The sequence below is a fragment of the Triturus cristatus genome, chromosome 6, assembly GCF_964204655.1.
Source record: "Triturus cristatus chromosome 6, aTriCri1.1, whole genome shotgun sequence".
NCBI classification, from domain to species: domain Eukaryota; kingdom Metazoa; phylum Chordata; class Amphibia; order Caudata; family Salamandridae; genus Triturus; species Triturus cristatus.
Window position 1 is genome coordinate 1,253,930,067 of NC_140589.1, and position 13,679 is coordinate 1,253,943,745.

Below are 13,679 nucleotides of genomic sequence, written 5' to 3' on the forward strand. Positions count from 1 at the left end.
AATGTGCTCCAAAATACACCACCAGCTACACACTACACCCTTAACCCCTTCTATGATAATGACGGAACCACTCCGTCATGACACTCACCCATGTGGGAAGAGCTGGTGCTCCCCCCATGGACAGCCCATCTAGCCCCCACAAAGGAGGATGACAGCGGAAGAGTTTCCGCTGCCACACCGACCCACCCCCCCCCAGGCCCACTTGCACCAGGAGGACCTGGGGGGGGGTGGGCGGTGTGGCCCCTTGGGTAAGAGTTGTCCCAATGGGATGGGGCATCAGTTAATATTTACTTTTGGCTGTTTTTTTCTGTCCTACTTGGGGATAGATTGGCCATTTGAGTAGCATGCTATACTGTTAATTGTTTTATTTCTTGTGAATTACGATTGTAATGCTTTACTTCTCCTTCTTGTTCTAGTTCGAGGCTTTTGACTGATGTTCCAGGGTGCGATTTCGTCACTGGTGGTTCTGCCATTTGTGTAGGTGCATGTGTTTGGTAAGAAAATGTTTTCGTACTATTTACTCTAAATGAGTTTCATTTCCCTGCATGAATGTCTTTGTATAAATGGTGTAATAATAGCTGAATGTTTAGCTTCTGTTTTATTGAGTGTGAAAAACTTTTTGCATTTCTGCTTGATGTGTATTTTGTTGTCTTGGGAGTAATTGGTTTTGTTTTTTTCTTTCTAGTGGGATATCATTGGTTTTTGCTGTTTCTCTGCAGAGTAGGTGCTGGTGAGTGTAGCTGTCTCTTGCAAGTGAATTATATAGTTGTTGAGTGTATAGATCTTTGTGATAAAGGCACACATTTTTTTTACTTACTTATTTTGCACAGTGTTGGTTCTTGTGGACTTGTTTGTGCAGTCCTTAGTAAGGATTATGGCTAGCCGCAGGATTACTGCTCAGCAGGTTGTTGGTATATTTTTTGAGTCTTCCTCTGTCCATGGTTCAGAGACTGACTTTGCATCTGAGGCAGAGGAGGGAGTGGAAGATTCAGGCAGTAAGTTTTCTGTCCACGAGGAATCATTGGAGGATGAAGCTACTGTTAGTGCAGATGAAGTGCCTGTTTTAGAGGAGGGAATTGATGTGCCAAAAGTGCAGCAAGAGGCATCTGGGCTGCAAGGCTTCCCGTTGGAAGTGCTGACCTCTGGGTTGCCCCAGGCATGGTGTAGCCGGCATTGCCAGACTTTACTTGTGTTCCAGGGTGTAGAGTAGATACTGAAAACTTTTTGCCGATAATTTGTTTTCAGTTGTTTATGGACGATGTATTTTTGGCAGAGATTGTTGAGCAGACTAATTTGAATGCTAAACAGTATTTGAGAGTTACAGATAAGGGTAGACCCAAATAGCCACTGGGACCTGGGTATATACTAGTACATTGAAAAATGGTCCCAATAGAAACATATTCAACACACATAAACCATGAAAAGCATAGTGTAAGACACAAACTTAAGCAAAGACATTAGAAGTATTCAAGTTCAATGTTATTTAATCACACTGAACATTGCATATGGGTAATAAATCCATAAATTCACATCAAAATTATACCAAAATTCAGTGCCCCGAGGAGGAGAGGAAAGGGAGAAAGAAGGAAATGTTGTGCATTAAGTGAGGGTTAAGGTAGTGTACAGGAAGGCTGGTGACATTATAAGCATCACTATTTACATTGGAGGTTGGCTTGTCTGAAAACTAGACACCTGGGGGAGTACAGGGAGGTATGGCTTGTGTGGATCCCCCAACATTTCCCTACCCAGAATCCCCTGCAAACCTCAAAGTTTGCTGAAAAAAGTCAAATGTTTCACAAATTTTTGTGTGGAAAAGTTGTAGGATCACCGGGCTGACACAAATTTCCTACCAACCAGCGTTCCCCCAGGCCTCCCTAAAAAAAATGGTACCTCACTCGCGTGGGTGGGTCAAGTACCCGCGACAGGCAAGGGCCCAAAACGTATTGAGGAGACATCAAAATTACCTATCACAAAACACCCTGGTTTTGCAAGGGGGGGTCACCTGGGTTCGGCGGCCATCTTGGAAAACTACCAAACTCACACATTTCTGAAAACTCGACAACCCGGGGGAGTCCAGCGAGGTATGACTTGCATGGGTCACTTAACATTTTCCTACCCAGAATCCCCTGAAAACCTCAAAATTAGCTGGAAAAAAACATTTTCCACATATTTTTGTGTGGAATCACCTTGTCGGTACAAATGTCCTACCCCACAGCGTTCCCCTCAGTCTCCCGAGTAAAATGATACCCCACTTGTGTGGGTGCAGCAATGGCCTGTGACTGGGAACAGCCAAAAACATAGGGATTAAGGGTATTGCACCAAGAACTCTAAAAGCAATATTATTAAAAAAATAAGTTTTTTGCCAATTCTGCATTGGACATTTGCTTAGGAAAATTATGAGACATGAATTATTATTTTTTTTTTGTTTAAATTTTTTTATTAGGGTTTTGCATACAAATTAACACAATGCATGGCAACCATATTACATGTGAATCCATTTTTGTTTTGCATCAGTATGACTTAACGTTGCTTCGTTTTCCTAGGGTAGTTATATTGATTGTCGTGTCTCTGGGACTAGTTGTTAGTACTAAGTCCACCCGCCTCCCATCAGTTCATCCCAGTAGATCGTCACTGAAGTCATCCCGGGGGCGTGGACGTGTCCCTGATTCTCCGCCGTCTATATGGTTTTCCCTCCGACTATCTGTGTAGCTTCTCCCTGATAACGAGTGTATTAAATTGCGTCAGTAACTAGGGTATCGGTATTTGAACTGCCGATGGGTTCAACTGTTAACCGTGGGGAGGGGGGGGGGGGAAGAGGCTGTGAGAAAAGGAGAGGTAAACGTATAAGGGTAGGGTAGAGGGGAAACTAGTGAAAGGATCAGGTGGGGGGTGGGAGGGGGTAGGGCGGGCTGGGACGGGCTGTCGCGGTGGCCTGCGCGCTGAGTAAAAGTAGGTGCGTCGGACTCATTCTAGGGGGAGCGAGTGTGGAAGAAAGAGGGTCGGTGTGTGGGCACGCGAGAGGGGGCCGGGCCTCCGCTCGGCTCTCAAAGTCCTCTACGTGGTTAGTGTACCTCCGCCATCATCCCTGGGTCTCGAATGGCAGGGGGGGTGGGAGGAGTGCAGGGGTTAGGCTGTGTCGCGTTCTGTGCTTCTCCCTCCGTGCATTGTTGTTTTAACTGTATGAGGAGTTGGGCCCACTCCATAGATATGGGGTGCTTGCGGATGCCCCTCGCCTCTTCCTCTCTGATCGACTCCTCCTCCGCTGCGCCCCATTTTTGTAACGCTCCCTTCCATGCCGCTTCCGAGGGTCCCGCTGGGGCCCTCCAGTGCATAGCTATGTTCTTTTTTGCCAGGAGGAGAGCCAGAGATGCAAATTTCCATTGCACTTTTTCGGTTTTCTTTTTCGGGGAGTGTTGGACCCACTTCTACTGGCCCCGGATGCGGAGAGATGTGGACAACCACTGCCGGTCCTGCCAGACCTGCCAAGCCAGCGGAAAGACGGGGGGTCGGGTCAAGGCCCCCCTCAAGCCCTTTCCCGCCGTCAGCACCCCGTTCGAGCGGGTCGGAATAGATATTGTGGGACCCCTGGACCCCCAAACCGCCCTGGGCCACCGCTTCATCCTGGTCCTCGTGGACCACGCCACCAGGTACCCGGAGGCGGTCCCGCTAAGAACTATAACGGCCCCTGTGGTAGGCCGGGCCTTGATGGGGATCTTCTCCCGAGTGGGATTCCCCAGCGAAGTGGTGAGCGACCGCGGCACGAACTTTATCTCCAGGTACATGCGGTCCCTGTGGCAACAGTGCGGGGTCACATACAAGTTCACGACCCCCTACCACCCTCAGGGGAACGGACTGGTTGAGCGGTTCAACCGAACATTAAAAGGGATGATCCAGGGCCTGGAAGAACCCCTCAGGCGGAAATGGGATGTCCTGCTGCCCTGCCTCCTGTTTGCCTATCGGGAGGTCCCGCAGAAGTCCCTGGGGTTCAGCCCGTTTGAACTATTGTATGGACACCCGGTCCGCGGACCGCTCAGCCTGGTCAAGGAGGGCTGGGAGATGAAACCCCGAGGCGCCCCTCCTGACGTCTACCGATACCTCCTGACCCTCCGAAACCAGACCCGCAAGTTCCGAGCCATGGCCGAAGCCAACCTCGAGGCCAGCCAGGAGGACATGAAGCGGTGGTACGATCGCAACACCTCTACTGTAGAATTCGAGCCAGGTCAGAAAGTATGGGTCATGGCCCCGGTCGAACCCGGCGCCCTCCAGGACAAGTGGACTGGGCCCTTCAAGGTGGTGGAGAAGAAAAGTCCCGTCACCTACCTGGTCGATCTGGAGTCCCCCCGGAACCCCCTCCGGGTCCTACATGCTAACAGGCTAAAACCCCACTTCGCCCGGACCGAACTGAGCCTGCTGCTGGCGACCGACGAGGGGGGCGAGGACGACTCCGAGCCCTTGCCCGACCTCTTGCAATCCGACATTCACGATGGATCGATCGAAGGGGTCCAACTCGCCTCGTCCCTGACCCCGGAACAGCGCAACGACTGCCAGCAATTACTGCGGGACTACGCAGCCCTCTTCTCTCTCACCCCGGGGGTGACTCACTGGTGCGTCCACGACGTCGACACCGGGGAGAGCCCCCCCATACGACACAGAGCCTACCGGGTGCCTGACCGAGTGCGGGCCTGCATCCAGGCCGAAGTAGCGAAGATGCTGGCCCTGGGGGTCATCGAGCCTTCCGACAGCCCGTGGGCCAGCCCTGTCGTCCTGGTGCCCAAGGCCGCAGCTCCCGGTCACCCCCCGGAGTTGCGATTCTGTGTGGACTACCGAGCCCTGAATGCAGTAACCAAGACAGACGCACACCCGATACCCCGGGCCGACGAACTCATCGACCGCCTAGGGGCCGCTCGCTACTTGAGCACGCTGGACCTCACCGCCGGGTACTGGCAAATCCAGCTCACCCCCGGCGCCCAAGAAAGATCCGCCTTTTCGACTCCGGATGGGCATTACCACTTTCGGGTGATGCCCTTCGGAATGAAGAACGCCCCGGCCACCTTCCAAAGACTGGTGAACAAGGTTTTGGCCGGGCTTGAGGCCTTCAGCGCGGCCTACTTAGATGACATTGCCGTGTACAGCAACCACTGGGCCGAGCACCTCCTTCACCTGAAGGCCGTCCTGGCCGCCCTCCAGCAGGCCGGGCTCACAATCAAGGCCAGCAAATGTCAAATCGGCCACGGATCCGTGACCTACCTGGGCCATCAAGTGGGGAGCGGGCAGGTGGCCCCCCTCCAAGCGAAGATAGATGCCATCCAGACCTGGGAACCCCCCACTACCCAGACCGCTGTCCGGGCCTTCCTGGGCCTCACCGGATACTACCGGCGGTTTATCCGGGACTATGGGAGCATTGTTGGCCCCCTCACAGAGTTAACGTCCAAAAAGCAGCCCAAGAAGGTACACTGGACACCCCGCTGCCAAACAGCCTTCGACACCCTAAAAACAGCCATGTGTACTGCTCCGGTGCTGCAGGCCCCGGACTACCAGAAGGAGTTCGTGGTACAGACGGACGCCTCCGAGTATGGGATCGGGGCCGTCCTATCCCAAGCCGACGAAAAGGGGCTCGACCGACCAGTGGCCTTCATCAGCCGACGACTACTGCCCCGAGAGCAACGCTGGAGCACTATTGAGCGTGAGGCCTACGCTGTGGTGTGGGCCCTCAAGAAGCTCCGGCCCTACCTCTTTGGCGCCCACTTCCGGGTCCAGACCGACCACCGGCCCTTGCAATGGTTAATGCGAATACGGGGCGAGAACCCCAAGCTGCTGCGTTGGTCCATCTCGCTACAAGGGATGGACTTTGACGTCGAACACCGGCCCGGCAATGACCACGCCAACGCCGACGGCCTGTCCCGCTTCTTCCGCCTTGACGAGGAGAATCCCCAAGGAGATGGGTGACTCTCCATGCCTTCGGCTGGGGGGGACGCCTGTTGGACCCGGCCTCGTGGCGTGGTCCTTAACCCCCTGGATTGTGCCCGTTCCCCGCCCCGGCCGTCACGGGCCACCCGTCTGAACTGCACCAAGGCCCTTCACCCAGAGCTGCACGTGGTCGCATACTCCTCGTGGCTCCGCCATCTTGTTGGCATCCACGTCACACCGTGCACCAGCCGGCGCGACCCCGCTCAACCCGGCCTCGACCCCAGCGAAGCCCCGACATCGAGGCACCACGAACTAGCCAGGGGGTGCCGCAGGAACCATTCATCGCCCCCGGCGGAGGACAGTATCGATGGGACCCCCAACTGTCCTCCCCTCTCGAGGTGTGATCGCCCTGCAACTCCCATGGGCCTGGCGCCTCTCCTGCTGGGCGTCTGGCCACCTCCACCCGGCCACTCCGCCCCCTCGGGCGCATAGGTCCGGACATCAAAGGGCTCCAGACCTATATCTGGGGCGACCCCACCACAGCTCGGGAGTTGTATCCCGGAGTCGAGAGCCCTGCTGATTGAATCGCGGCTGACCCTACGGAGAAGAACTCTTGTCGGAGCCATCACGAGCCCTGCTGACTGCGTCGCGGCTCCTTCTTGTGAACCCTTTCTGAACCACCTGGAACATCGGAGCCCTGCTGACGCTGTCGCGGCCCAACCTCGCTGAAACCTTCCTCGGAGCCCTGCTGACGACGTCGCGGCTCGAGCTGAGCAGAAACCACCTTGAGAGCCCTGCTGATTGAATCGCGGCTCTCCACGAACTGTACGCCAGAGCCCTGCTGACGCCGTCGCGGCTCGACCCATCCGAGATCCGGAGGTCCTCCAGCTTGAGGATAAGAACTGGGCCCCAGGTACCCTCGTACCGCACTCCTGCCAAAGACTGTCCCGCTACCCCTACCCTTCCAAAGAGACACTGAGACTTTTGGTGGATCCCTCGATCCCTTCGTGTAAATATTGACCTCGTAACCTTTTTATTGCTGATAAAGAATTGCTTGTCTTGAGACAACCTCCTTGAGTCCGGTGTGGTGGTGTTACTGTGCTAGTACGTGATAGGAGAAGGATCTCTCAGGAGACTTCTCGGCAGCGCTCGGCTACTTCGTGCAGGGAGAGGGCCCCCCCTTGGTGGTCTCACCGACTCCTCGGGGTCCGCCTTCCAACAGGGAGAACCCTAGAGCACATGCCTCCCACGTGGAGGCGACCGGGAGATCAGTCGTCGCTTGGAGCATGTGGTGCACTGTGCCCCAGTATCGTTGTATGGATGGGCAGGCCCAAAATATGTGCTTGAAGTCTGCGTCCAACAATTGGCAGCGGGGGCAGCGAAACTGCGTATCGGGGTAGAATCGGTGTAGCTTGTCTGCCGTCAGGTACGCGCGATGTAGGATGTTGAACTGTATATTTTTGAACCGAGCGTTTCTGGACACCTTTTTTGGAAATTCCAGCGCATTGCGCCGCTCTGAGTCGTGGAACTCTCGACCCGCATCCACCTCCCACGCGCCCCGGAGCCCGTCCAAGGAAACATCTGTCAGTTCTCGTATCGCCTTGTAGTGCCACGTGATCAGGTGACTGCCGGACCCCATGCGCAACAGGGTGTGCAGCACCGGATGTGTCGGGGGCTCACCCTCCCGTAGGTTCCAGAGTTGACCACCGCTTTCTATCACTTGTCTGTGACGTAGGAATTGTCCAGGAGGGAGATCGTGCCATTCGATCATTTGGGCAAACGTCTTCAGTTGCCCCTCCTGGAACAACGCCCCCATCTCTGTGATGTCGTGGGCGGTCCACACGCGAAGGGCTCCCGCGGTGTAGTATCCGCCGTAGCGGGGGAGTCCCATCAAGGGAAGCAGGGGGGAGTAGAGTGGTCGACCCTTGGACAAGCGGTGGACTCGCATCATGCATCTGCGAGCTATGGCCACCTGTAGCGGGTGTGTGCGTACTGGCGTAGTACCTGGTAGGAGCAGTCGTCGGATTTGCGGGAGGGGTATTCTGCCTCTCTCCGTGATTGTCTCTCCGATTTGCCTCCCCGCTGTCCAGTGGGACAGCCACTGAAGCTGCGCCGCGAGGAAGTATGCCTCGAAGGACGGAGCTCCCAGGACCCCGCCCGTCGTGGGTAAGTATAGTGTGCGCAACGCCACTCTATGACGGCCCCCTCCCCAGATCAGGGTCGCCAATAATGCATCCAATTCCTGGAAGAAAGAGCGCGGCGGGACTATAGGAATGTTCGCGAAGCAATAGAGCATCCTCGGCACCATTATCATTTTCGCTATGGCGACACGACCGATGGGTGCCAACGGCAGCGTCTTCCAGAATCCCACCGCCGACCGCAAGCCCGCTAGCGCCCTCCGGTGGTTACCCTCAAAGAGATCCTTGGGGGAGTGGTATAGTCGCACTCCCAGGTATTTGGGGGCCGATTCATCCCACGATAGTCTATGTGGGCCCAGCTTTGTCTCCACCTGCTCCGTTTTAGCACCTAGAGGGAAGACTGACGATTTTTCCCAGTTCACTCTGAGCCCCGAGATCTCTCCAAAGTCCCGCAGCACGGTCCATATCGGTGTGAGATCATCTGAGATGTCTCGAACATATATTAAGAGGTCGTCTGTGTACAATGATACGCAATGGGTCGTGTCCGCAATAGGGACCCCCCAGGTCACCCCCTCCCGACGCAGTCTCATGGCCAAAGGCTCCATCGCTAGAGCGAAAAGGAGTGGGGACAGGGGGCATCCCTGTCTGGTCCCCCTGGACACCGGGAACGGGGCCGATACGAGTTTACCAAGTCTCATCCTAGAGGTGAGATCTCTGTACAGGAGCTGGGTGTAGGCCAGAAGCGTCGGACCGACGCCCACGTGTTGTAGGACCTCAAACAGATAGGGCCACAGCAGGGTGTCGAACGCCTTTTCCAGGTCCAAAATTAGACATGCCGCTCGGGGAAAACGCTCTTTTGTCTGGTCCTGGATATGGAAGAAACGACGTAAATTATGTGAAGTGTTGCGGCGGGGAACGAACCCGCATTGGTCGGGGTGCACCAAGGTGGGGAGTATTTGGCTATAACGATCCGCTAGAATTTTCCCCAGGATCTTGCAGTCCGAGTTCAGGAGCGTTATCGGGCGGTATGAAGCCGGGAGCGCGGGGTCTCTATGCGGTTTCAGGAAGGTCACTAGCATAGATGTGCGCATTGATACCGGGAGTATCTTGTTGGCCTGCGCCTCCTCGTACACGACGGCCAGTCGTGGCGCCAGTTGCGCCCCGAACGCGCTATAGTACTCGAGCGGGAATCCGTCCGAGCCCGGCGCCTTCCTGCGGGCCAAAGATTTGATTGCCTGCTTCACGTCTACCGGTTTAATCTTCTTGTCGAGTTCCGTCCGGTCTGCGGGCGGGATCCCAGGCATGGGCTCCTGACCTAGGAAACCAGCGAGGCCCCCGGGTGGTACGGCACTTGGGGATCGGTATAATGCCGCGTAGTAGTCGTGAAAGATGCGTAATATGTCAACTTGGGAGTGTTTGAGCTGTCCATCTGGGGCCATAAGTTCTGTGATGAGGGGCGATGTTGTGTCCTGTTTGACCAACCACGCCAGAAGTGATCCCGCTCTGTTACCCTCCCGGTGTGCCCTGGCCGCGTATGCCCGAAAGTTGTATTTGCGCAAATCCCGCAGCATTTCAGCATGGGAGGATTTTGCCGCCGACAGTTGTGCTGGAGTTGCTGTCCCCTGGTCCACCTTTTTGGATATGTCCTCTAATTTGGCTTCTGCTCGTTGTAGGGCCCTGTCCAACACCCTTCTGACCCCCACCACTTGCTGAATGCAATACCCCCTGGCGCTGACCTTGAACGCGTCCCACTCTATGGACCTAGAGGAGGCCGTGCCGTCATTCAGTTGAAAGTGGTCTCGTATGTATTCCTCGTGGGTTCGACTGAAGACCGGGTCGGTGAGGCAGTCACTGGGCAGTCTCCACGTTGGAATTGGGGGATAAGGGGGCCTCCATCTAAGGACCACCGCGTGTGCGTCGTGATGCGACACCACTCTGCCCAGATAATCTGAATCTTGGACTTTCGGCAAAAGCTCCGCCGAACAGAGGAACCTGTCTAGTCGGACTCGTAGATCGTGTGGGATTGAATGAAAGGAGTAGAGTTTGGTGGTGGGGTTGCCCGCCCTCCAGATATCCGTTAACCTCCATCGGTCGACCCAGCTACGGAAGCATGCCGCTTGTTTATGTGCCGGTGAGTGCATCTGTGGGGGGTGTGATCTATCCAGGTGCGGATCTAGGGTGCAATTGTAGTCCCCTCCCAGAAGCCATGGGATAGACGTGTGGTGTGCCAGTGTGTTCGTGAGTCTGCCCCGTTAGCTCTCCTGCTCCACGTTGGGGGCATAGATACTCCCTATAAGTAGCTGTTGGCCCTCCAATAATCCTATCAGCACCGCAAATCTACCTTCTTTATCAATTAGTCTGAACTGTTCCTTGAACGGTACCCCATGTCTGATCCACACCAATGTGCCCCTTGCAAAGGCGGAATAAGTTGTGGCACATATGATGCCACCCCATTTTTTTTGCAATCGATCCACCTCCCCCGCCGTCAGGTGTGTCTCTTGCAGGACTGCGACTTGGGCCTGCTGTCGTTTAATGTACGCATAAACAGAGTATCTCTTACGGGCCGTATGCATTCCCCTGACGTTCAACGTGATAAATTTGATGTCTGTGCTAGGGGTTTTGTCGGACATAGTGTGAATGGTTGGGTTGGCATGTATGCGCTGCCCTGGCGTCTCCCCGCCCATCGTTCCCACTCCAGCGTCCGCCACCTACCGTCTGTCTGTGAGTGATGTCGTCTGTAAGCGCAGCACAGCCCGCTCCCGGAGTAAGTGGGGGATAAACCAATAAGAAGAAGGGGGCGTGTAAACTGCAACAAAGGGGAACAGTCCCAATACGAGGGGCATATCGCACGTGGCAGTATGTCCAAACGGAGCATCATGCTGAAACTTTAGTTCGTAACTGAGGGGGTGGTGACTTCGGTGGTTCCTGGTTCTCATCTGCACGGCTGCCCGCTTGTTGTCAAGGTCTATAAAGGTCCTGCCCGTACTCCATTTTCTACGGGTCATTCCAGTTCCGTGGGAATGGTAGTCCTTGGCATCATAAGTGCGACTCAGGCGGATGAGCTCCGTCCCGTTGCGGCGAGCTTCGATATCAGTTTGTGTATCCTCGTCCATTGTGTTGGCCGTGTTGGGGCACTTGTACGTGATGGCCGCCAGTGACTCGTTATATGAGCGTGTCCGCCGTCTGGTGGGTCACGGTCGGGGGCGTCATCGAGCCCTCCCGGGATCTGGGTGTTACACTTCTCTCGTCGTCCGAACTGAATATATGCGGACCTCTCTCCACGTCGGATTCTCTCTCTTGGGGACTCAGCGTGGCCACTGCCTGCAGCGCTCTCCTGCGTTCCGCGATGATTTGCGCTAGGTCCGGTGAGCTTGCCGTAGTGGTGCCTGATCGCACGCTGAGCCGCGTGGGGGTGACCCTTTGGGGTCGGCGGCCCGAGCGGCCGGACTGCTTGTCTGTGTGTTGGCTGGAGCCGTCTCTGGGGCGCCTTGCGTGTTGTTCCACCCAGGTGTCCGCTTCCCGCGGATCCGTGAAGAAGTGCGTCTCCCCTTTGTACTTGATTTTGAGGCGGGCCAGAAAGAGGAGGGCATATTGTATGTTCTTTTGGTGCAGGGAGCGCTTCACCGCCAGGAAGGTGGTTCTTAGTTGCTGGACCGCACTGGAGTAGTCCGGGAACAGCATGATCTGTTTGTCCTCTATTTGTAGTCGCCCTTGCTGTCGGGCCGCCCACAGAATAGCGTCTCTGTCCTGATAGTGTAGGAGTTTCATTAAGAATGGACGTGGAGGCATGCCGGGCTGTGGCTTGCGCGCTGGCACCCTGTGGGCTCTCTCCACCGAGAAGTAAGCGGTGAGGTCGTTTGCGGTCGTGAAGGTTGTCATCCAGGCGGTGATATATTTAACCGGGTCTGATCCCTCTATTCCCTCCGGTAAATTCATGACTCGGATGTTGCTCCTTCTGGAACGGCCTTAGGAAAATTATGAGACATTAATAGCGCTCAGAAGTGGAGACTGGTTTTGTGAATGTGAAGTAAACCTATGCAAGAGATTAATCATTCTTGGAGAGTTTAGAGAAAATAAGGGTAAGGGCAGAAGAGAGAAAGCAGTGTGAGAGACAGAAAAAATGAGACAGTGCTTGCTCAAGGGCATGGGACTGGGGGTGGGAGTGTTCCCAATTCTGAAGGCCTACAGGTGGGGTTCCAGAATTGTAGGTTATTACCAAAGAGGATAACCTCGGTTTTGTCCAAGTTCAATTTAAGGCAATGCTTGCCCATCCAGTTGCCAGTAGCTCTTACGCAGTTTTGTGGAGTTGAAGGTTTGTATAGTTAACATTATTAAAAGCAGACAACACAATTTGTGTGTCATCCGTGTAGGACGTGGGCGAGAAGCCAAAGGATCTGATGAGACGCGCTAATTCAGTGACATTTGTTGAAGAGTAGAGGACTAAGTGAGGACCCATGCGGGACCCCACAAGGAAGGAAGAACGGTTTGGATGTGAAATTGTCCAACATCACAGAGTGTTCTCTGCCCTTCAAGAAAGACCCTAGCAGAGCTACAGCTCTTTTATTGATGCCAAGATGTTTGAGGCGGTGGATCATTGTAGAATGATCCACCGTATTGAAGGCCGACGATAAGTCAAGAAGCATGAGAGCAGCCATGCATCCCTCACTCTCTCTTCCAAGCAAGTTCTTAACTCGTAGGTAGCTTTCATCATTGCGGTCTCTGTGCTGTGCTCAGCCCTAAAACCAAATTGAAGGGAATGCAATAGATGATTGGATGAATAGTGCTAGCTGGGTGTGTTTATCATTTATTCTACTAATTTCGCCGGGAAAGGGCAGGGATGAAATAAGATGGTAGTGGGCTGGGTTTTCTGGGTCCAAATTGGGTTTTATGAGAATTGGAAGGATAGAGGCCTTCTTCCACATGGTGAGGAAAATTCCAGTAGCAAACATCTCAATAAAGATGTTGGCCAGACAAAGAGCTACGGGTTCAGGACTCTGCTTAGGAATGAACGGGGGGTGTCAATGGTCATAAGGAGATCCAGATTTGGTAGACTGGATGAGCTTGAGGACTGCCGTGGGGGTAGTGGGGGTGAATTCACTAAGGCTGATTAGGGTGCTACTTCTCAAAATCTTTAAATCATTGCTAATATCATGTAAAATTGGAGAGTTGTTGCTGGGATCACCAAGAGTGGATGAAGCAAACAGGTTATAAATTTGACCAACTTTGTCACAGAAGTGATGGGCTATGTTGTCACAAAAAATGTGGCTACTGTTAATCTTATTTATCTTAGGTAGTTTAGTTAACTTGCTTATTACCTGAAATAACTCCCTCGCTGAGTTATTGGAAGGTTCAATTTAGTGGGTAAAGAAAGTAGTCTTTTCTTTGATAAGTATGCCTTTATATTTTGAGAGAGAAAGTTTTAGATTTCTCTCTCATGGGAGTCGCATTCGGAGCTCCATTTCCGTTTCTTCCTGCCTGGTTTGTAATTTTTTGTGTAAACTTGTTTTTATTAGCATTTAGGATAAATTCACAATGCAGTTCTTAATACTACTGTTAACCATTTTTCACAGTGTTATATCATATCATATCAGTCTAATCTACAATCTGTGACCGTTATACAGTACCCATTATTAT

The 13,679-nt window shown here is 53.7% G+C and overlaps 1 protein-coding gene across 6 annotated transcripts in view; it reads right to left on the minus strand.

Annotated features, from left to right (window-relative positions):
• Positions 1-13,679, minus strand: part of ZC3H6 (zinc finger CCCH-type containing 6) — a 518,680-nt gene that overhangs the window by 46,883 nt on the left and 458,118 nt on the right. The window lies entirely within an intron of this gene.